The sequence below is a fragment of the Mustela nigripes genome, chromosome 4 (assembly GCF_022355385.1).
Source record: "Mustela nigripes isolate SB6536 chromosome 4, MUSNIG.SB6536, whole genome shotgun sequence".
Taxonomy (NCBI): domain Eukaryota; kingdom Metazoa; phylum Chordata; class Mammalia; order Carnivora; family Mustelidae; genus Mustela; species Mustela nigripes.
In genome coordinates, this window is record NC_081560.1 from 138,309,929 (window position 1) to 138,333,275 (window position 23,347).

General features: G+C 51.1%; 1 long non-coding RNA gene across 1 annotated transcript in view; it reads left to right on the forward strand.

Annotated features, from left to right (window-relative positions):
• Positions 1-552: 552 nt before the first annotated feature.
• The window catches only part of LOC132016467 (uncharacterized), a 39,605-nt gene continuing 16,810 nt past the window's right edge, over positions 553-23,347 (forward strand). Inside the window, exons 1-2 of the long non-coding RNA XR_009403930.1 lie at positions 553-1,164; positions 1,873-2,111. This is a non-coding gene — a long non-coding RNA (uncharacterized LOC132016467). The remainder of the gene's footprint in view (positions 1,165-1,872; positions 2,112-23,347) is intronic.

Below are 23,347 nucleotides of genomic sequence, written 5' to 3' on the forward strand. Positions count from 1 at the left end.
CACCTAGCGGGCCCTCCATATGAGGAGGGATGACTGGCCATGGTTCTCACCGGGCAGCACAGACCTGACCCACTCGTAAGGGGTGGCACCTCTTATAGGGCTGGGCTTCTCCCCATCTAGGAACTAATGGACCTCAGGTCCATGGATTGAGCAAATGGTGGCTCCTCTCAGAGTTTCCATCCCCCTAGCACCATCACAAAAGGATCCTGGGGGTGCATGAGGTTGGATCTGAGCAGGCTCAAGTCTGACAGGTGGAATGAGTCCTATCTTCCCTCCCCCAGCTGTGGGCAGCTGGAGTGAGGGTCAGGTGTGTGTGCCCCTGGTGAAACAACTCAAAAGTCTAGTATACCTGGGTTCCAGTGCCATTTCAACCAAGTCCTTGCTGTGTGACCTGAGACAAGACGAGTCCTGTCTCAGAGCTTCAGTTTTCTCATCTGGAAAATAAGCACCAAGAATGGAATGTTGGCTCTAATATTGGCTCTAATGATGTCTACAGGGTGTCTAGTATCTAGTAAACAATCAATCAATGTTAGCTCTTCTTCCTAGATAATGTTCTTTTCCTGTTAAGAACAGGAAGAACTTTGGTGATTGCTGGAAAGGAGATGTCTGAAGACTGTAGAGGGAGGAAGTCAATCTTGGGTAGATGAGGGTTCCCTCCTCAGGGCTTCTCCACTTCCCCTGCGAGACACCAACCAGTTTAACCTTTGGGAGTGGGGAAGAGGCGGTTCCCTGGGTGGCTCAAATGGTTAAGCGTCTGCCTTTTGCTTGGGTCATGATCCCAGGGTCGTGGGATGGCGTCCTGCATCTGGTCCCTGCTCAGCTGCTGCTTCTCCCTCTGCCCTTGCCTCTCTCTCTGCCTCTCATGAATAAATAAATAAAATCTTTTTTTTTTTTTTAAGATTTTATTTATTTATTTGACCGAGAGAGCCCGCAAGTAGGCAGAGAGGCAGGCAGAGAGAGGAGGAAGCAGGCTCCTGCTGAGCAGAGAGCCCGATGCGGGACTCGATCCCAGGACCCCGAGATCATGACCTGAGCCGAAGGCAGCGGCTTAACCCACTGAGCCACCCAGGCGCCCAAATAAATAAAATCTTAAAAAAAAAAAAAAATAAAAGAGTGGGGAAGAGGACCTGCTGCTCTCACCGGCCCCAGGTGCCCAAGCATGAGGTAAGAACAGCTAAGAGTCACCTTCCAGAACTGGGGAGGGTGAGTCAAACTGAATCAGGAGTGGGTGAGGGCACCTGGGTTTCTGGAATTACTCAGAGTGACACTAGGCACCAAGTACATGCCTGGCAGGAGAGAGAGAGACGGCACTGGACTCCAGGAAAGCAGGTATGGCTGGAAAGCACCCCAGACAAGGAAACTGTTGGGCTGGAAACTCCAGGCAGGCAGCGCATGGCCTGAGAGGTGTCTGGGTATTTTGCTGGGGTGGGGTGGGGGGGTGGGGAAGGATGACTGGGCAGCTCCAACTCCTTCTCCCAGTTAACATCCCAGTTAACACCTCAGTTGAGCCAAGACTACTGATCCCAGACCCCAGCCTTTCACACTCCAGCTCCCCAGTCCCCCTTTTCTCTACTGGGTCCTCCCAAATGTGGGAGCTGAGAGAGCCCCAAGGGGACCTCTGTCCTTTGCCCTGCCAAAAGTCTTTTAGCTCTGGTCACCGTCCTGCCAACATTTCCAGTATTTCCTCTGGTCTGTTAGCCCTACTGAAATTGACTCTCCTAGAGGTAGGACAAGCCTGCCTCGCCCACTACTGTATCTCCTGGACATAGCTCGGACCCTGGCATTCAGTTAGGTGCTTAGTAGACACTTCTTGGGGCAACAGATTCAAAACTTGGGAGCATGGGTTTTCACTGCATTTCTAACTCTCATTAGGTGGCTGTGGGTCAGCCTCTCGGAGCCTCATTTCCGTATTTGTAAAATGGGAACACCAATCCCTATGAAGAACCTGGAAGGACCCAGTCAGAATGCACGGAGCTTCCCCATCCAGCTGGAGCTAGGAAGTTGCTGGTGGGTAACACTTCAGACACAGCCTGTGAGCAGATCAACTTAAGGGAGAGGAAACCTTGCAAGGCACAAGGAAGTCACGCTCAAAGGCTGCCCCGGGATAGCAGGTGAGGTCTCCTTCCAGAACCCCTGGTTAGATCACTCTCATTCAATTTCCCTGGGTTTTTCCATTCAGAGGTCTTGGTGTACCAGCCTATCCTTTCCTTGGGAGATGGCCTTTACCCACTCAGCTCCTGTTTGGGGTGGGGCCTGGCTTCTGGTGGGAAGGAAGGTGCTGGAGACAGCAGGAACGGCTGCCTCGGGCCTGGCTGTTGGAGTCACAGAGCCAGGTGTGTGTGTGTGTGTGTGTTGTGTGTGTGTGCACTCCTCACTCTAAGTATCCACTGGATCCTCACTACACCCCAAGACGGGGGCAGTCCAGTCCAGTGGTGAGATGCTGGGACTCTGGAGTCAGTCTGGAATCATAAAAAGAGATAATGCCTGTAGGTCTTTCTAAGTATTAGTCTCCTACCTGAGAAAGTGGGCTCTGGGAATGATGCAGGTTTTCAGCAACTAGCTCAGGGCCTTGTTCACCATAAACCCTCAACAAATAGCAAGACCTTTTTTTATTTTATTTTATTTTATTGATTGTCATTTCTACACCCAATGTGGGGCTTGAACTCATGACCCCAAGATGGAGTGTCATGTGCTCCACCCACTGAGCCAGCCGGGCACCCCTGTTGGTTTTTTAGACTGTCGACCCTGTGAGAGCACTAGGGACACTTGTTTGGGTCCCTGCTTACCCATACTCCTCACACCTAGTATGTGTGCGGGTGGCTGCATGAATGAGCCGGAGGAAGGAGGGAAGAAAGAGAAGGGAAAGAAGGACAGAGGAGGGAGAAGAGGAGGAAGGGAAGAAGAAGGAGCAGGTTTGTTCTGGCAGCTCCCAGCTTCCATGCCGCCCACACTCCCCCTCTGTTCCCAGGACACCAGGGAGCTGACCCCAGGCTCCTCTCACTGGGTGCCATGTGGAGTCCAGGGAGAAGAACTCCTCTCAGAACACGGAAGAGTGTTAGGGATTATTTCAGTGGAGGAATGGAGAGGCTAGGTTTTGGAATCAGACTTCCTGTGTTCAAATCCCTGTTCCACTGTCTGCAGACCTTGGGCATGATCGGTAACCTCTCTGGGCCTCAGTTTCCTCATCTGTAAAACGGGGTCACTAACAGTATCTACTTCACAGAGTTGTCAGGATTAAATGAGATAATCCATGAGATGCGCTTCAATCTGTGGAAAGCATGTAGGAGGCCCTCAATCCATGGTGGCCAGGATGACAAAGTTTGCCCTCAGGGAAGATTCTGTGAGTGCTTCTCACCAGTGTGAATGAGCGGGTTGGACCTACTACGCTGCCTTTCTCAGGGGAATCTGAATCTAAAGGGGAATTAAAGAAGTGAAATCCCATCTAATCATGGAATTTTTGTACAGCAAAGGAGGCACACAGGGGGTAGAAAAGAACCTTCTTAGGGCCTCTCAAAATCACCTCTGCTGTCTACTGCACACATTCTGCTGGTCCCAGAGAGGGACCACATCCAGAAGGGAGAACACCGTTCTAGTCCCCAAAGAATCTCCCCTCTGCTTGGAGAAACGGCAAGCAGCTAGACCCCAGAACAGTGCATAACTCCAGCTAATGCAAGGCCTTCCGCAGCATGGCAGGCAGCAGCCCAGGCCCAGCTACCAGAGAGGCTCCCGGGACCCTGCAGGAAGAGCAGCCAGGGTGGGAGGTGGGGAGGAGTGACTTGGGACCAATGCAGAAGGGCTGGGCTCTCTCCCAAGGCAAGGGTTTTACCTTCCGTGTGACCGTTTTCTCTACTAGGTGCTTAGTATCAGGCTGGTACCTGTAGTGAAAGGTGTAGATGACTTAGGGTCGTGGGTTCCTGAGTCCCGACTCCCAGGGTTCAAGCCCCGCCCCAACTCTTCTCAACCTTCTCACCTGAAGACCTCAGTGCGGAAGACACAGGTCGAGTTAGCTGCTAGCATCCATTGCCCATCTTTTCTGTTCCTCCTTGGGAGAAATATTCCTTCCTCCTTCCCTTTCAGCCCCTTGCTACAGGCCAGACCAGGCCTCCAATCCATGCTGACTCTTCCCCAGCTGTGCCTTCTCTAAGTGTGGTCACATGAACCCCCCCAACCAGCACCTGCACGTGTAATTAGAGTAAATCCTGAGAATTGTGCTACAATTACCAAGACCGTCTTTCATACAGAGCTAGGACTCGGGATGATAAGAACCTCCAAACATGGCGCCAAGATGGCAGAGGCAGAGGGGAGAGATTCAGTCTTTACAACAGACATTTTCGAGTCTCCAGATCCAGTCATGCCTGGATTTTTTCAGTTGCCTGAGCCAGCAAATTCCCTTTTTAGCATAAACCAGATTGAGTCAGGTTTTCTGTCATTTGCATCAGAAAGAGTCTGAAATTCACATGGTGAGCTTTTTTTTTTTTTTTTAAGATTTTACTTACTGGGGCACCTGGGTGGCTCAGTCGTTAAGTATCTGCCTTAGACTCAAGTTAATGGGATCCCCACATAGAGTTCCCTGCTCAGCAGGAGGCCTGCTTCTCCCTCTTCCACTCTCCTTGCTTGTGTTCCCTCTCTTGCTGTGTCTCTCTCTGTCAAATAAATAAATAAAATCTTTTTAAAATTTTATTTATTTATTTGAGAGAGAGAGAGGAGCAGGGTGAGGGAGCCGAGGAAGAAACAGATTCCCTGCTGAGCAGGATGCTGAACATGGGGCTTGATCCCAGGACCCCAGGATCACTACCTAAGCCAAAGTCAGACACTTTACTGACTGAACCACCTAGACACCTCCCTCAACCCCCATGGTGAACTTTCTTAACTTATGGGTAACTCTCCACAGTATTTTTTTTAAGAGAGAAGGGTGGTTCTGGGATGATTAAAAGGGCTCACCAGGGTTCCGAGCTTCTTATAGAGCCTGGCTATTGTTAGGCACTCAAAAACCATCAATTTTTAGGTGCCCCGTAAGTGTTACTGATTCTGACTCTCACCCCTGGAAGTGAGCCGCAAGGGCATCTTCACAGAAGCCTCTCTCTGAGTGTGCGGTCTTTGGAAACTCTGGTGTTTTTGTGTTGGGGTGTGTGTGTAGCCTCGGCAGGGGCGGGGGTGGTGGTGTGGTGGGGGAGACACTCTGGGTGGCTACCTCACCCATCCAGAGCACAGGTAACACCAGGAAAGGTTCTCGTGGGTGTCATGATTATTTTTCCTAATCCTCACACTCCAATCAAACCCATTTTACAGATGAGGAATGTCTGGCTCAGAGACTGCGTCCAGCCTCATGCTACATCCAGTGCCCATTCTGCTGGCTCACTCCTCCAGTTGGAGCACATTAGTGTTGTCCAGTAAGGTCGCTCTTTGCGGGGGTCTCAACCCCAGTCAGACTAAGTTGAATAGGTCTGTTACTGCTAAGTGGAGGCTTCCAGAGGTAATTTTAGGCGGTTTTGAGAGAGCAAAAGTAGTTCCACTCTCTCCCTCCTTCTCCTGTTGTCTCCTGGAAAGGGAACTTTCCGGAGAGGGCGGAGAAGGCTCGGTTTCCCCTTTCTGATCTGTTGTAATCAAGGCGCTGTCACCAGTTACTGGCGGTTTACCCCAGACAGAGTCTGACGCAGTTTTGCTAAAGGAAACCACGCAAGTCTCCTAGCTTGGCACGACCCTTCCTTCCGGACAGGCCAGGATGCCTGGGGGTGGGGATGGGAACGCACCTCCTACTTGCCCCCTGGCAACCACCAACCAACTGAGCTCACCCGAGGCTTTCCCCAGGTAGCCAGTTTCCTTATCTGTAAAATGCAGATAAAGACAGCCCCCCACCTATTTCAGGGTCTTTTTGAAGGCCTTTGGGAGAGAAAACTCCTACGGTGTTCAGCACAGGGATTGGCAGCAAGTAAAAGGCAATCCGACCGCTCCCCGAACCAGAGAGAGGAAGTCACGTGAGTGCAAGGTCACACTGCGGAAGAGGGTAGAGGGGGGATTCGAACCAGGATTCCCAGTGCAAGCCCAGACTCCGGCCACTTGCAGGAGCCCCAGCCTACTTTTGATAATGCGATCCTCCCCACCCCTTTCCATAATACTTTTCACCGCAGCCTCCCCCCATCCCCGCCGCGCAGCGCCTGCGCCTGTGCCTTCGCCAGGCGGCCTTCAGGGACCTCGCGGCTGCAGTCCCAATGAGTCGCCCTCCGCCCTCTCTGGCGACCTGAATTGCTGGGAAGAAAAACTGCTTCCTCCCCAGTCCAACAACCCAGCTCTGCGTCTACCCAGAACCGCCCGAGGAAATATCCTCGGCTCCCCACCTCCCTCTATCCTCCGCCCCCGACTCTCGGACACAGCTCCATCGACGCCACGATGGCCGCGAGAAGTGGGATCAAGTGCCGCTGGCTTTCCCCGCGGGCAGAACAGAAAGAGAGACGTGTCACACCCGCTAATCCCCCAACAGGGTCCACTCAGCCGGCCTCTAGTTGGTCTCTTCTGGTGGCGGAGGCGGAACCTCGAGCTCAGTGGCCAATGAAGAAGCTCGCGGTGGGGGGTGGGAAATGCTTTTTGGTTGCCATGGCAACGGGGCGCTGCTTCCATCTTCCCACTGGGTGGAGCCCGCTTTTCCAAGAACCGCTTTCTCTGGTCCCAGTTCGACTTCAGGGTAGAGTGGGGGTCGGAAGTTGGGGGAAAGCTAGGACACGAACCCTTCACAAATGCCCAGAGTGTAGATGAGCCCACCGTGCCCAAGGATAACAAGAGAAATAATAAGAAAGATAATAAAAGAAAGCTGCTTAGAGGAGGGACGGTATGAATAGGGTTCTGCGAGAAGGGACAAAGAAACCCAATGTATTGCAGTGGACTGGACACAGCCCTGCAGGGGCAAGCCACAGGGCTGGACAAATTTAGGTTGGAATAAGTGGAGCAGGTGCTTAGCAAGCCGATTAGGGCTTCCAAGCCAAGACCCACCCAAGGAAGGGTGGGGGACTAAGATGAGCAGCTACAGCAGAATTGTTGGTCCTGCACTGTCCTTCAGTCCCCGGCGGGAGGAGAGAACCTAGGGTCAGCTAGGCCATTCTCTTGCCTCTAGGCAGCTTGCACTGTGTCTTGGGTATAGTCACATCCGGTCTTGGGCATTCATTAACTCCACACTCTTCCCAGGAAAGAGGAAGGTGACCAGGTTCATTGTTCCCATTTCACAGATGAGGAAACTGATGCCTGTCTGGTAAAGTATCTCACCCTTGGGCCCTAGGGCTTGGCATTGGCCCAAGCAGGGCTCTCCAGGCCTTTAATTCCCTGGTGTGGTGGGTTGGCCAAGGACTCCCATGCCATAGATCTGATGTTGTCCATCCTTGCTAATGACCCAGGGATGTGGGAGCCAACCGAACCCCATGTTTAATGAGGTGAGCCAGGACAGAGAACTTTGCTCCTGCCTCTGATAGCCCTGGGTGGTTGGGGGTGCAGTGCAGCAGGACTCCCAGATCAGTCACTCTGGGAGGGAGTCCAGTGTCACCCCACACGACTGGTCTCAAAGCCCACAGTCCAGTGGGGAGAGAGACCTGCAGTGATATGATAAATGCTGGATAAATGTGGATAAAGCTCAAGGACAGGGGTGCCTGAGTCTGCCTAGGGGAACCAGTGGAGACCTCACAGGGCAGACAGTCTTTCAGGTGACACAAAACACAGAAGCCTTTGCTAGGAAGACAAACAAGGGGAGGGCATCCCAGGCAGAGGGAGCAGCATTTGCAAAGACCTGGAGGCTGAGCAGGGTGTGCTGGGGAAGCTACAGTCTGGGAGTCCAGAGTGGGACTAAGGCCCAGGGCAAGACTGTGTTCCCTGCAGTGGGGTGCTTTCGACCCCTTTCTGAACCATGAGGCACCACATTTGCTTTTCTGTAGCTGATACATTAATGGAACCCTAAGAACGACTTGTGAGGATCCTACTTTGAGAAGCACTGGGCAGAAGCTAACATGGATGACCCTCAGGGGCGTTATGTTGGGAGAAAGAAGCCCGGGACCAAAGAGTCACTCTATATGGCTCAGTTGTATCAAGTTCAAAAATGGGCAAAACCGATCTATGCTATGAAGGATAATGGTTATCACTGGGAGGTGTAGGAGTTCTTGAAGAGGGTCTTGGGGGAGATGGTAATAATCTTAGTTTCCTGTTGGTTTTACAGATGTGTTCTCTTTGTGAAAATTCATCCAGCTCTTTACTTAAGGTTTGCGTATTTTTCCATATGTAGCGTCTCCTTAAATTAAAAATAAAAAACAAAACTCAAGTTGACTGCTTTTCATAAACATTAGTGCAAATGGAGACGCTAAAATTTTGTGATCACATAATTGGCTGTAAGCCAAGCATCCAGATGATGTAGAATCTGTTTATACTGTCTTTTTTTTTTTTTTTTGAGATTATTCCAAAATGAGAACATAGGCATCTTAAAGTCTTGTAGAGACATCTCAAACACCAGAGAACTCTTGTATAGACACCAGGGTTTGAGAAACTCCAGCTCAAGCAATGCTCACTGCCGGGGACGCCTGGATGGCTCAGTCAGGTAAGCCTGATCAGATGCCTTCAGATCTGATCTTGGCATTGGCTCCTTGCTCAGCAGGGAGCCTGCTTCTCACCCTGCCTGCTGCTCCCCCTACTTGTGTACTCTCTCTCATTCTGACAAGTAAATAAATAAAATCTTTAAAAAAAAAAAAAAAAAAACAACCAAAAAACAACACTCATTGCTGGGTGTGGCTATAAAACCTCATGTTGCTGGTAAATGAGGGACTTGGAGCACAAAGGGGTAACATCCTTTTCCAATAAGATGCTTGGTCCCAGGAGGCCAAGGACCCTCAGACAGAGGGGACCAATTCTCCCACCGCCTGAGTGGCAGACACAGCTCTGTCATAGCTGGGATGGGCATGAGAGGGGGGTTTCCCTGATGCTGCTGTGAGCTCCTGAATAGATTTCTATGTCCTGGTGCCCAGCAAGGGGCCTGGCACACAGAGGGTCTCAGATGACCTTTCCTGCCAGGCCTTGTAGCCCGAACCGCATTGAAAATGGAGGAGGGGGGCCTGTCTGCAAAGTTGTGAGTCCCGCAGCACAAGCTTACAAACCAAAGCGGGGGCGATTTTGCTGGAGGGATTCAAGGTTCAGGTTCAGGTTGTCTGATTCCCCTTGGCAGGGGAGACCTGGATGAAAGGGGTTCTCTGAGTCCTGGGGACCACAAGATGGAAATGAAATGCCAGTCCTGCCTTCCCACCAGGCTTGCTGAAGCTGGTAACAGCCCAGCTTTGGGGGGAGACTGTTCCAGAACCCAGAGAAGCTGCATCTGGGGGCAGGACACTCAACAGTTGTCTCCCCACCCACCCCTATCCTCTGGGACTTCGCTTCTCATCCTTCCCCTGGCTGAGCCTCTCTTGCCCACTCTGTAGAAGCAACCTGCTTGGTTCCCCTTGGCCAGCTCTGCTCCGCTGCCATGCCTAGAAGGAACCTTCACAATTTCAGCCCTAGCCCCATGCTACCTGGAGTTTCATTTATTCAACATTTTTTCTGTAAAACAATGGTAAGTTTTGTTGCTGTTGTTGTCTTAACATGCCCTTGTTCTAAGCAATAGTGCTTATAAAATCCTGGATTTGATGTGGTAGTTTTATTTTCTAACACACGTGAAATTTTATTTTCTTTTAATTTTTTAAAAAGATTTTGTTTATTTATTTGACAGAGGGAGACACAGTGAGAGAGGGAACACAAGCAGGGGGAGTGGGAGAGGGAGAAGCAGACTTCCCGCTGAGCAGGGAGTCCAATGTGGGGTGTGATCCCAGGTCCCTGGGATCATGACCTGAGCCAAAGGCAGATGCCTAACAAGTAAGCCACCCAGGTGCCCCACACATGAAATTTTAATTTAAAATACTTGCTCTCAGGGCGCCTGGGTTCAGGTGGTTCAGCAAGGATGGGTGGTTGTTATTTATTAATGATAATTACAGCCTCATGTTGCTGGCGAGTTTTATGCCTTGTCCACACACTCATATCTCATTTGACCCTCTCAATTCCTGCACCATGGATGTCATCGGCCTCATTTGACAGATGAGGAAACTGAAGTTCAAAGACTAGTAGCGACCTGTCTGGGGTTCACCGTGACTTTGGGGTTCACCGTGACTTGGGACTTTGGTCCTGATCCAAGGCTCTAGCGGCTTCTGACTTAGGATGATGGCAGGGAAACAAGGGCCATTTCCCTGTCTCCAACCACAAGGGCCACAGGATGGAAACTCTTAGCATAGAAAGTTCAGATTAGACATGAGGAAGGACTTCCTGGCTAGAAATGTTTAGACATGAGAATGGCTGACCAAGGAAGGGTGTGGAGTGCCCAGCTTCCGAAGTCCTCAAAACAAGATAAAGGCTTGCCCAGCTGGGAAAATTCCAGTGCTGCCTGGAGACGGAGGACTGGACTGAATGACCTCTCCAGGCCTCGTCCAGCCTCATCTTGGGCACACCCTGCCATCAAAGTGGCCCTCCTGCCATTTCCCCAAAAGATCTGTTAAACAAGGAAAGGGTCGCAGAGGCCCCCATGGAAGAGAACCAGGAAAACCCACATCTTGGTCCTGCTCCTGGGAGGGAGAGGTCAGCAACAGAAGGCCAGGGTGGGTGGAGCCCTCTTTTCCTTCCCAGACTGTGTGTGTGTGGGGTGTGTGTGTGTGTGTGTGTGTGTGCGCTCCACCCAGGGGGTCTCCAAGGCTGGGATTAGAAGACCAGGCTGCCCTCAGAATCACTGGGGCTGCTCCCCAACCTGGGCCTGGGAACCTCCCTAGGGGATTCTTCTCAAAATTCCCTGATTTAGGAAGTGAGCCATATACTGCTTCTCTAGGAGCAAATTATATATCCTTTTGAAAGTCAAAGTGTTTATTTCTCAAAGCAGAAAGGACGTTATCTTGCCAATACATGCCCAACTGCTTAATAGAATTCCAATGGTGATATATGCCCAATTGCTCAAGAAAAATAAAATACAGAAAAGTATACAAATGAAAATGAAGTTACCCAAATTTCTGTCATCTAGAAAGATAATGCTGTTGACATCTTGACATAAAACAATGCACGTCCTTTCAAAATTTTTGCTTTCATGGTAAAATACACGTAACATCAAATTGATCATTTTCACCATTTTTAAGTGTGCATGAATCTCCCATTTTCATTCCAGTGTAGTTAACATACAGCGTTATGTTAGTTTCAGGTGTACCATATAGTGTGATTTAACCATGAATCAGATTTTTAAAAAAGATTTTATTTATTTGACAGAGAGAGATCACAAGTAAGCAGAGAGGCAGGCGGGGGTGGGGGGATACAGGCTTCCCGTTGAGCAGAGAGCCCGATGCAGGAGTCGATCCCAGGACCCTGAGATCATGACTTGAGCTGAAGGCAGAGGCTTAACCCACTGAGTCACCCAGGTGCCCCATGAATCAGATTTTTATAAGGCCCCCTGAGGATAGGGCTAATAGTGCAACTCCACACGCCGGGGAAAGGTGTTTTGGGGTGAGGGTCCTTCGGACATCGCTCACATGGAAACACAGAGGCAGCCAGCCACTGTGTGGGATGTTCAGGTTAGTCCTGTTAAAAATGTGGTAGCTGGGAAGAACTCTATTTGAGCGTCTGGAGGAGAGCGGTCTATCTCCTGGCAGGGCCTCATGAGGAGAAGCAAGGACCATGGTTTTGCTGAACTTCTGCAAGAGATCAGTCTGAGCTAAGGAAGGGGAGAAGCCAGCACTCCCCGGGGGATGTGTCTGTGCTTATGCATAGGTCCAAGGTGTTTTCCCCTGGCCCTGGCCTTTGGGGTGAGCAGAAGCTGTGAACCCTGGCCCTGGCCTTTGGGGTGAGCAGAAGCTGTGAACCCTGGCTCTGGCCTTTGGGGTGAGCAAAAGCTGTGAACCCTGGCTCTGGCCTTTGGGGTGAGCAGAAGCTGTGAACCCTGGACAGTCGGTTGCCCCCCCACCCCGCCAATGGCAGGCGGTGGGCAGGAAGGCAGCTGCCTGCAGAGCAGGGAGCAGCAGCGCTAAGCTCCCCCACTGGCACCAAGGCTTCCTGCTGCCAACCCCGTGGAAAACAGAGGGCACACGGCAGGAGGGCAGGGGAGCCTCCAGTTCCCAGACAAGGATTTCAGAAGGTGCCTGGGAGACTTTCAACCTAGAAACCACAAACTTTGATTTAGCAGATACCGTGTGCTGGCTTCAAAAGATCCCTGAACTTGTGGAGTGGAAACTAACTGGGTAGGCTCACACCCTTGCTCCCGTGGGCTAACTGTCCCCTCGTCTGCAAACAGGAGGGATGCCTCTCCAAGTCTATCTCCCACCACATTTCTTATTTTTTTTTTTTTAAGATTTAATTTATTTGAGAGAAAGAGCACGTGAGAGAGAGAGAGAGAGAATGGGCATGAGCAGGAGAGGGGGAGAAACAGGTTCCCTACTGAGGAAGGAACCTGATTCGGAGCTTGATCCCAGGATTCTGGGATCATGACCCAAGCTGAAAGCAGAGGCTTTAACCCACTGAGCCACCCAGGCGCCCCCCACCACATTTTTTATGTGCCCTCACTCAGCCTCTGTTGCAGCCCCATTTGTGTATTTGCCCTCTGTGCACCCCAACTAAGCCGTAAGATCACGAGGGTAGTTGCTACTGAGTCTTCCCAATTCCAGTTCAGTGCCCTGAATAGAGAACCTGTTCAGGCAACATCCACGTGGGGAGGCCAGTGGGAGGGGCCCTGGCAATAAGAACAGTTGGGGTTTGGGAGGAAACAGTTCTAAGCTTGGAACCGGCTTGGAAGGCTTCCAGGAGGAGGTGAGGAATAATGCACCGGGTCTTGGGGGTAGCATAGAGCTCAGCTAGTGGAGAGGGAGTGGGTGAAGGGACATTCTGAGGGGAGGGCCTGTGGGGAAGAGACGGGGTGGGGCCCGCGCCCCAGGAAGTCACTCATGGGTGGACTTCTAGGTTGAGATGCCCTTGCAGGCTTGCACCTGTGTCTGCCAGGAGGCGAGGGCAAGATTCAAGGGCTCCGATTACAGTCATGAGTCGGGATGGTCTCAGAGGTGCCACCTCTTCCAAGAAGCCGACTTTTGAGGAATCCACTCCATCACGGGAGTCACAACGTGCTTACACTGGCTTCAGCTGTTGATTAAACCTCCCTCCGTGCGCAGAGCAGCTCAGGAAGAACACCGTCTTCCTCACAGCCTGTCCCTGCTCCTGTTTTCGTGTTTATGGGCATCAGGTGGTTTGCAGAGCGATCCACACCCAGACATTCGCACCCAGTGAGGTCAGCTGGGAAAACAGCAGCTGCCAGCCAGCTGCCCCTCGTTCTGGGAGCTGCAGGCTTGGGCCACCAGCCCCCTAGGCTCGCCCCTCCCTCCCGCCTCCACCTGCCCCCAGCGCTCCACTCCTGTCCCGGCTCCAGCCTCGCGATGCCCAAACAATTGTTTATCAACACAGACCAGAACATTCCGCTGCCAGCAGAAACACACATGGTGATGGCACTGCCATCCCACGCCCTGCTGTCAACACACACCCACGTACTGTTTGCCGCTGTCAAAGCTGTGCTCACTCACCCATTCTCACCCCTCCTGCCAACACAGCTGTTCCCTGCTGCTGGAAAGATGGAGAACCCATCTCCCACGATACACGTGTTCCCTGGGGATGGGAAGGTTCTCGTGTGGGCTCACAGTGGAGGCTCACACGCGTGCACAGGTCCTCACACACTCTGTGCCCTGACCTGGGTCATCCATCTCTTCACTTGCTATTGTGCGGCTTTGGGCCATTGACTTAGCCTCTCTGTGTATTGGAAGCCTCAGCTGCAGAATGGGAATAATTACCATATAGGGCTCTTTCCAGAGGCGTGGGGTCAGGCAAGGGAGCAAGTGTCCAGAAAGGACAACATCAGTGGGAGCTCTGGCGATGGTGATGACAACGTTGGATCCTTTCTGGAATCCGGCCATTGGCTTTCCTTTCCCACGCCCGGCTGTCGGCTTCACCTAATGTTCACGCCTTCCTGGCTGTGACCTTGAGTGAGGCACGCCACCTGTCCACTTCTCCTGCCCTTGCTGGTGACATGCATGTCAGGATGACCTGGCCATGCCCACAGGCCTTTTGGGATGGGATGGCAGGGGAGCGGTGGGAGGGAGAAGCTGCCATTAGTCCTGATCTCAGCTGCAGGGCATCATGGAAGAAAGGGATCTGAACGAGGCAGCAACCAAACTTGGATATTTTAAGTTGTTTTTCACCATTCTGCATCTCGGTCAATCTTCAAGCCAGAGTCAAGAGTCCCAGTTGGGCTCTGTGCGGGTGCCCTCTGCCCCAGAGGCTGTGCTGGCCCATCTCTGCCTCAGCTGGGGGCCTCACCTGAGCCTCCACTGACCCTCCCCACCAGGGCCTCCCTCGGGCACAGCTGCTCTTCCTAGCACCCACCGCTCTGTGGGCTGAGCCCCCCGGCTTGCCCATCTCCCGCTCCCTACTTCCCCTTGGAGCCTAAGGGACCTCCATGCTCCCTGCCCTGTGCTCCCCTCCACCCCGTCACTTTCACTGGGACATTTTCAGTCTTGTCCCCTCAATCCTGTTTCTCCTTCTCCTTGGTCAGTACAGCCCCTCCAGCCTTTTCTATCCCGGAAAACGGAGGTGTATGCAGAAGGGAGGAAAACGGATGTGATTTGTGGACCGAGGGCGATCTGTGTTGAGCCAGTGTAAGCACGTTACAGAGATGAGGATTCTGCGGTGGGGCGAGCATCGCATGGGGCCACGTAGGTGATCTGGGTTTCTCCCCACACTGTAGCAACTCACTTCCTGACCCTTGATGAAATTAGGTGAAATTGCAAGAGGGCAGTGTCTGGCCTGGTCCCTGCTCAGAGCTTGTGGCTTCTCTTGGTCACTCGGAGGGACTTCCCCACCCTGACCACCACTGGGAAGGTGTGGTGGGAAAACCACGGCAAGTGGGGCACAGGGGAAGAGAGCAAATGGAAGCCTATATACCACGTGTCTAAATATTCAACATTTATAAGTCAAGCTAATAAGCTGTCAAGTCAAATGTATTTTCTACCTCCGTGAATGCACTGTCAGAATGACCTGGAGAGTCAAGTTTGAATTTAGAATTCTTGGACTCTTCAGAGTTCCTCCCCTGAACGTGGGGACACATGGGAGATCCGGGCTGGAGGGTAACCCTATGTGCACTGGGGGCTCTAGGTCAGCTGGCTGATATGGCACAAACACATGCTATGCTTTAAACTCATCAATCACCTTTTTTTTTTTTTTTAAGATTTTATTTATTTATTTGAAAGAGAGAGATCACAAGTAGGCAGAGAGGCAGGCAGAGAGGTGGAGGGAAGCAGGCTCCCCACTGAGCAGAGAGCCCGATGCAGGGCTGGATCCCAGGATCCTGAGATCATGACCTGAGCCGAAGGCAGAGGCTTTAACCCACTGAGCCACCCAGGTGCCCCTCATCAATCACCTTTTTTTTCCTTTTATTTTCTCCCAGGACACTGGAGAATATAAAAAGTATGCACAGTGGTTAAGACCTGCATCCAAATCCCAGGGCTGCCAAAATTGTGCACATAATCCCTTTGAGGCTCAATTTCCCTATCTATAAAATGGGACTAATGATACCTCTGTGATAAAGTTATTGTGATTAATAAAAGAGGTAATCCTTGTAAAGCCCTTAGCAGGGTCCTGTAACATAATAATTGCTAAGTACTTGTTTCAGGCCTTTGCTCATAGCAGGTCTTCAAAATGTATTTCTTAGCTGGTGTTAAATTTGATGTCAAGCAGCTAAAAGGGCTGGAATCTCCCAGTTTTCAAGACAAGTCCTCTCCTCGCCCTGAACTAAAAGGATCTTTATAAAGATTTATTTATTTATTTATTTATTTGACACAGAGAGAGAGAGATCACAAGTAGGCAGAGAGGCAGGCAGAGAGAGAAGGGGAAGCAGGCTCCCCGCCGAGCAGAGAGCCTGATGCAGGGCTTAATCCCCAGGACCCTGAGACCACCACCTGAGCCGAAGGCAGAGGCTTAACCCGCTGAGCTACCCAGGTACCCCTAAAAGGATCTTTAATGATCAGTACTGTTTTCAAACAAGTACTCACTAAACTCTTTAAAAATAATTGGTTCTCAGGACATCTGGATGGCTTAAATGGTGGAGCATCTGCCTTCAGCTCAGATCATGATCTGAGGTCCTGGGATCAAGTCCTGCTTCTCCCCCTGCCTGCTGTTCCCCCTGCTTGTGTCCCCTCTCTTTGACAAATAAATAAATATAGTTTGTTCTCTTTGGTTGGTGTCTTGGACGCCATCTTGTTTCTCTTATCAGAAGAGGTGAAATTCCTCTAGTGCAAGATGAATTCTGTATTGTCTTGTTTTGGATGTTAATAAGCTTATTTTATTTGTGTTTCCCCATAAAGTTTTACTAAAAATTGCAAGAATGATACAATAAACATAGAAATACCCTCTGGCTAGATTCAATATTGCTAACTTTTTGACATATTTGCTTTATCTGTACCGTTTTTTTTTGCGAATCATTTGAAAAGAGTTGCTGGCATCATGATGGTTCACATTCAGAGACTTCAATAGGAATTTCTTAGGGATAGGCTCTTCTAAATGATCACATTTTTTAAAAGTAATTTTATTTCATGTAAGAAATGCCACTATAATTAACATATTAACATATAACATGCTATATTATTTCAGGTGTACAGTAGAGTGATTCAATAATTCCATCCATTTTTCAGTGCTCATCATGATAAATGTATTCTAAATCCCCCTCACCTGTTTCACCCATACTCCCCACCTACCACCCCTCTGGGAACTACCAGTTTGTTCTCTATACTTGAGAGTCTGTTTTTGTTTTTGTTTTTTTTGTCTCTTTTTGATTGTTTTGTTTCTTAAATTCCACATGTGAAAACAAAAATTCCACACGTGAGTGAAATCATATGGCAGTTGTCTTTCTTTGACTTATTTGTTTCACCTAGCATCATACCCTCTAGATCTAGCCATGTTGTTGAAAATGGCAAGATTTCATTCTTTTTCATGGTTGAGTAATATTCCATTGTATAGAGATACCACTCTTTTTGTTGTTGTTGTTAAGATTTATTTATTTGAAGGCACCTGGGTGGCTCAGTTGGTTAAGCGTCTGCCTTCAGCTCAGGCCATAATCTCAGGGTCCTGGGATCGAGTCCCGCCTTGGGCTCCCTGCTCAGCGGGGAGTCTGCTTCTCCCTCTCCCTCTCCCTCTGCCATTTTCTCTCCTCCTGCTTTCTCACTCTTTAAAATAAAATAAAATCTTTTTTAAAATAAGATTTATTTATTTGAGAGAACGAGAGAGAGAATACCAGTAGGGAGGCCAGAGGGAGAGGGAGAGAGAAGATTCTTTTTTTTTTTTTTTTAAGATTTTGTTTATTTATTTGACAGACAGAGATCACCAGCAGGCAGTGAGGCAGGCAGAGAGACAGAGAGAGAGAAGAGGAAGCAGGCTTCCCCACTAAGCAGAGAGCCCAATGTGGGGCTCGATCCCAGGACCCTGGGATCATGACCTGAGCCGAAGGCAGAGGCCTCAACCCACTGAGCCACCCAGGCGCCCCAAGGGAGAAAGAAGATTCTTAAGCATACTCTCCACTGAGCACAGAGCAGGATGCAAGACTTGATCCCAGGACCCAAAATCATGACCCGAGCCAAAATCAAGAGTCAGACCCTTAACCTACTAAGTCCCCCAGGCGCCCCTATACCACATCTTCTTTATCCATTTATCTATGGATGGACACTGAGGCTGCTTCCATATCTTGGCTATTGTAAATAATTGTTCAATAAATAAACATAGGGGTGCGTATAACTTTTTGGATTAGTCTGTTCCCATTCCATGGGTAAATACGCAATAGTGGAATTACTGGATCATATATATGGTTGTTCTTTTTTTAATTTCTTCAGGAATCTCCATATTGTTTTCCATAGTGGCTGTACCAGTTGGCATTCCCACCCACGGTGCGTGAAGTTTCCTTTTCCTCCACATCCTCGCCAACACTTGTTGTTTCTCGTGTTTTTGATTTTAGCCATTCTGACAGGGGTGAGGTGGTACCTCATTGTGGTTTCGACTAAATGATCACCTTTTGATTCTCTCATCTGACAAAACTAGCAACAGTTCCATAATGCGATCACATATTCAGTCCACACTCAGATTGATCAGGCTGATTTTCCAAAAACCCTGAATCTAATAAATTCCACATCTGTGAGGCTTAGTTAGGATCTGGACAATATTACCTGTGTAATGAGAGATTTTGGAGCTCTTGAATTTTAACTGAACGTCTAAACCTTTATCTGGGCAACACATTGAACAATTTTTTTCCCTTTCACTGGCAAACTAGCTCGCTCTCTCTCTCTCTTTTTAAGATTTTATTTATTTGACAGAGAGAGATCACAAGCAGGCAGAGAGAGATCACAAGCAGGCAGAGAGGCAGGGGGGGGAGAGAGAGGAGGAAGCAGGCTCCCCGCTGAGCAGAGAGCCAGATGTGGGGCTCGATCCCAGGACCTGAGATCATGACCTGAGCCAAAGGCAGTGGCTTAACCCCCTGAGCCACCGAGGTGCCCCTTGAATGCTCAAACCCGCTTGGGGTGAGGCACTTTGGGAATTCCTTTTATTCGAAGACAATGGCCTTTCGAGGAGTAACTGCTCCAAGACCTGTGTGGCCTGGGACCTCCCTGTGGGCGCGGCCTTAGGCAGCGAGCCAGGAGGGAGGAGCGAAGCTCCTCCACCCCTTGCCTGGGGTGGAGACCCTGGGGTAAGCTGCGCTGCCTCCGAAGCTGGCCACATTCCAGTCCGGTATGGTTGTCCCTGCTGCCTTTCTGCAGGGCCCTTTCTGGGGAATTCCATATGGTCCCAGAGGATTGTCCTGGCCCCCCAAAGGACGGCTGCAAATTAACACTGAGGGAAGAGAGGGGTCTCCTTTCTCTGTAAATCCAGAGCTCAGGTTTCAACCTTCGCTTTCACAAAAACTGTTTCATCGTCAGGAATAGCGCTAATAGAACGATGCGAATAAAAAGGGTGCCAACAAAGACGATGGGGTTGGGGTGGGGTTTGGAATATCTGGTCTGTGATTCCCGGCTGCCTTCCTCCTCCAGCCTCCAGCCTCCAGGCTTGCTCAAGCTTGGCTGCAAGTTCCAGCCAATGAATTTCTGGTTGGGACAGGAGCCAGGGGTCAGATAAAGTTCCAATGTATTTTGCAGCAGGCCTGACACTTTGCCCAGTACTCTGGGCCTGTGACAGCCGCCAGGATGGTATGTTGGGAAAGCCAGGCCAGATGGAGCTGGTTTAAATGGGTTTAAAGGAGCAGGCCGTTGACTAACCAGACAGCTCAGCAACAGCCAGCTCGGTAACAGGGTTGAACCAGCATGGCAGCGTGGGCCACCGAGCACCCAGCGCCCAGGAAGCCCCCATCAGCCGCCATGCTAATCCCCTGGCATCTCGGGAACAAGATCTAGACTCTCATCTTATTGTCTTTACTGAGACAAGTAAACACTTAACCCAGTAAGCACTTGACATGCGTTATCTAATTTAATCCTCACAATAGCTCAAGGAAGTAGGTACTGCTACCATCCTAGCCACATGGATAACAGCTAATTCATAAAGATCACAGATACACTTACGCATATTGGGCTCCTTCTAAACACATAATGTGCGACTGAGGTTTCTTTATGGGGCACCTGGGTGGCTCAGTTAGTAAGTGTCTGCCTTTGGCTCAGGTCATGATCTCGGGGTCCTGGGATCGAGTCCCGACATCAGGCCCCCTGCTCAGTGGGAAGCCTGCTTCTCCCTCCCCCTCTGTGCTCTCCCTCTTTCTCTCAAATAAATAAATAAAATCTCTGAATAAACAAACAAACAAATAAATAAATAGACACTTGCCATGCATTAACGAGTTTACTAGGGAAACTGAGACATAGAGGGACAAAGCCAGTTGTCCAGGGACCCACGCACGGCTAGAAGGTGTTGGACCGGAAACAACGGGGAACTGAGTGACTCCAGATGGAGTCCATGACTTTCCAGATGGTGAACCAGTTTTGAGGCAGGCAGGGGAAGAGAGGCCGGTTGAGATGGGAACTGAAAATGAAGGCGAAGGGCCGTACTCTTTTGTACTTCCTGACAAGCATAATGAGAGGCACCCGTGGGAACAGAGGCTCAGACATCTGACCCTGAGCCCTTTGCTGCTCTTCCTTCCTCTCCCCTGGCCCAGTTGGTCTGAATTGTGTTGCCTCGGGTCTCCCGGGAGCCACTGGGGCACAGACGGCAGGCAAGTGGGCTGGCAGGCAGGAGGCCTCCGGTTCATGCCAAGTCGTGTCTGACCCTTCTCAGCTCCGGGCATCCTGAGGGCAGTGAGACGCTGTCCTGTGTGCCTCCCACAGCTGGGACCGAGTGTCCTGAATCGGGAAGTGAGCTCACACTAAGGCCACTTCCTGTCACATTTTGGCTCTGCCAGATTGCCAGGGGCCACCTGCCGTGATGTTGCCTGGCAGGTAGAGGTAGGCTTCTCAGTGTCGGTCCTGCTGCCGTCCCGTTGCCACTGACCTCACAAGCACTGCTTTCCTCTGCACAGAGTGGACAAACCCACGCACCCAGAGGAGCTGCTGTGGTCTCTCCGGCTGCCCCCATACTCATGGCCTCTGGGGGGCCTCCTCTAACATGAGGGCAGGAGTGGAGAAGCCTTCCAGAGGAGATGATGAGGTCAAGCAAGGTTTTAGGTGTATATTAAACCATGACGATGTCTGTATCCTACTCCTCAGGGGTATTTAGTGTGGTGTATCCCATCTTGACTTTTCTTCTGTTTATAGGCACTTCTATGCCTTCATATACATACTCACCCTGCACACCACTACCTTTTTCTGCTCATTAGAAAGGGACATTCGTCCAAAAAAAAAAAAAAAAGAAAGAAAGAAAGAGACATTCATTGGGGCGCCTAGGTGGCTTAGCTGGTTAAGTGTCCAATTCTTTTTTATTTTTTGAAGAATTTATTTATTTATTTGATAGAGACAGTGAGAGAGGGAACATAAGCAGGGGGAGTGGGAGAGGGGGAAACAGACTTCCTGCTGATCAAGGACCCAGTGTGGGGCTCGATCCCAGGACCCTGGGATCATGACCTGAGCAGAAGGCAGAAGCTTAATGACTGAGCCACCAAGGCACCCAGCTGTTGTTATTTTTCTAAGATTTATTTATTTATGTTAAAGAGAGAGAGAGAGCATGAGTGGGAGGGGTGAAGGGAGAAGGGAGAGAATCTCTAGCAAACTCCCCACTGAGTGCAGAGCCTGACTTGGGGCTCGATCCTGATCTCACAACCCTGAGCCGATACCAAGGGTCAGATGCTCAACTAACTGGTCCCCCAGGCACCCCATGTATCCGACTCTTGATTTCTACTAAGGTCATGAGATTGAGCCCGGCGTCAGGCTTCGCGCTGGGCGTGGAGCCTGCTTCAGATTCTCTGCCTCTGCCCCTCCCCAACACCTGCCCCACCACCCGCCCCAAAGAAGAAAGGGAGTTTATTTCTCACAGTAGCAGGAACACTCTTCTGTAGAGGTCTGTACCTGCTTAATGGGCTGCCTAGCCTAGCATCCCACCCACCTGTACATCATCTTACAACACGGGCCTCCTCCTGGTGGACATTTTGCCTATTCTCGGGGTCTTTGCCATTTAACCATCCATCCTTTCTTCCTTTCTACAAACATTTTTTAAGCTCTTACTGTGTGCCCGGCTCCTGGGTAAGTGCTTGGTATATGGAGATGAAGAAATGGAGATGATCTATCCCTCATGGACCTTTCAGTTCAGGGGAGGGACAAGCTTCTAGGGACAGTTAAGAGCTGAGGAGGGAAGGAAGAGGAAACTCCTTTGAGAGGGAATAACGTGGCTCCTGCTCTAGACCTGGACTCCGGAATGAACTCTCTAGGGTGGTAACATTTATAGTGGAGATCTGTTTCAGAAGGAGCCAATCACTGAGGAGTGCAGGGAAGAGCATTCTGGGGGGAGGGAACAGCATGAGCAAGGGTACAGAAGTATGAACATTAGTGGTGTGTGGTGTGTGTGTGGGGAGTCTGAGATTCCCCCAAAGGGTACAGTGTGGGGGTGTATTTGGAACCTTAGACTCAATGGCAGAAAGCCTCAAGTGCCAAGACTTGATGTGCCAGCAAGGAGCAGCCACTCACTGCCGCCACTCAGAGTAGACTCAGAATATTGTGCCTCCAGGAGGAGGACTGTTCAAGAGGAAGTCTCTGCTTCAACTGGAAGTTTCTTTCTCCTACTTGCTAGAAATTCAAAGCCTGTCCTGAGCCTTAGGGACCGGCAAATTACATTATTACTAATGCCCCAGGAAGAGATGCAGCCCAGAGAGGTCAAGGGATTTGCCCAAGTGAAACAGCAAACCCACGCTAAAGGCAGAACCTTGACCCCAAAGGTCAGGCCTCAGTTCTAGCCCTAAAAGCTGCCTCCCCTTTCACCTGACAGCCACTCAAAGCAAGGAGGGCGGTGAGGAGATGAATTTTAATCTGAGGAGCAGTCTGGCACTGTGTCTGGCCTGGGAGGCAGAGACCACAGGCTGGAGCGTGCTCACAGCCCCAGAGGGCGGCATTTGTGCCCAGTCTCTTTAACCCCAGAAATCCTCCCTGGAGTCCTCCCCCCTTCTTTCGCCTCCCCCACAAAAACGTTGATGTGAAATCGTGAGTAACAAAGCGGCCAGGAAGTTTCCCGCCTTGCCGAGCTGGGTTACTCAATTTCCCTCGTTTGTCCCCTCAGAGCAGACGGAGCAAAGGGCAGCCATCAAAGGTGTCTGAGACAGTGGGGCGACGGCAGGCTGCGGAATGCGCCGCTGGGGGCTCCATCTGGCTGGGTCTCCAGCTCCTCCGCCGCAGGGGTGGGGGCCGGGGCGGGGGCCGGGGCCGGGGCCGGGGCCCGGGCCGGGGCCGGGGCCGGGGCGGGGCGAGGCGGGGAGGGGTAGGGGCGGGGAGTGAGGGCGGGGGCGGCCGGGTGCGCTCTGTGCGCAACGTGCGGGACGGCCCGCGCCGCGGCCAGGTGGGGCAATCGCCGGCAACGTGCTGCGCTGCCCATCCACAGGCGCTGGGCCAGCTGGGGGAGAAGGGCGCCGGCGGGGCCGCACGCAGCAGTTCACCCCCTTCGCCGGGCTAGGTTTCCGTTAAGGGCACCGCGCCGGAGGCTCGCTGTGCCCAGGCAGGCTTGCCTTAAGTCTCCCTGCCGCCCAGGCGCCCTGGCTCATTGTCCCGGAGACATGGGCGTTCTGTTCTGAGCTTGTCCCTCCACGCTTGCATTGACCTGACAGACGCATGAGTTCCTGGCGCCAAGCAGCAGGCAC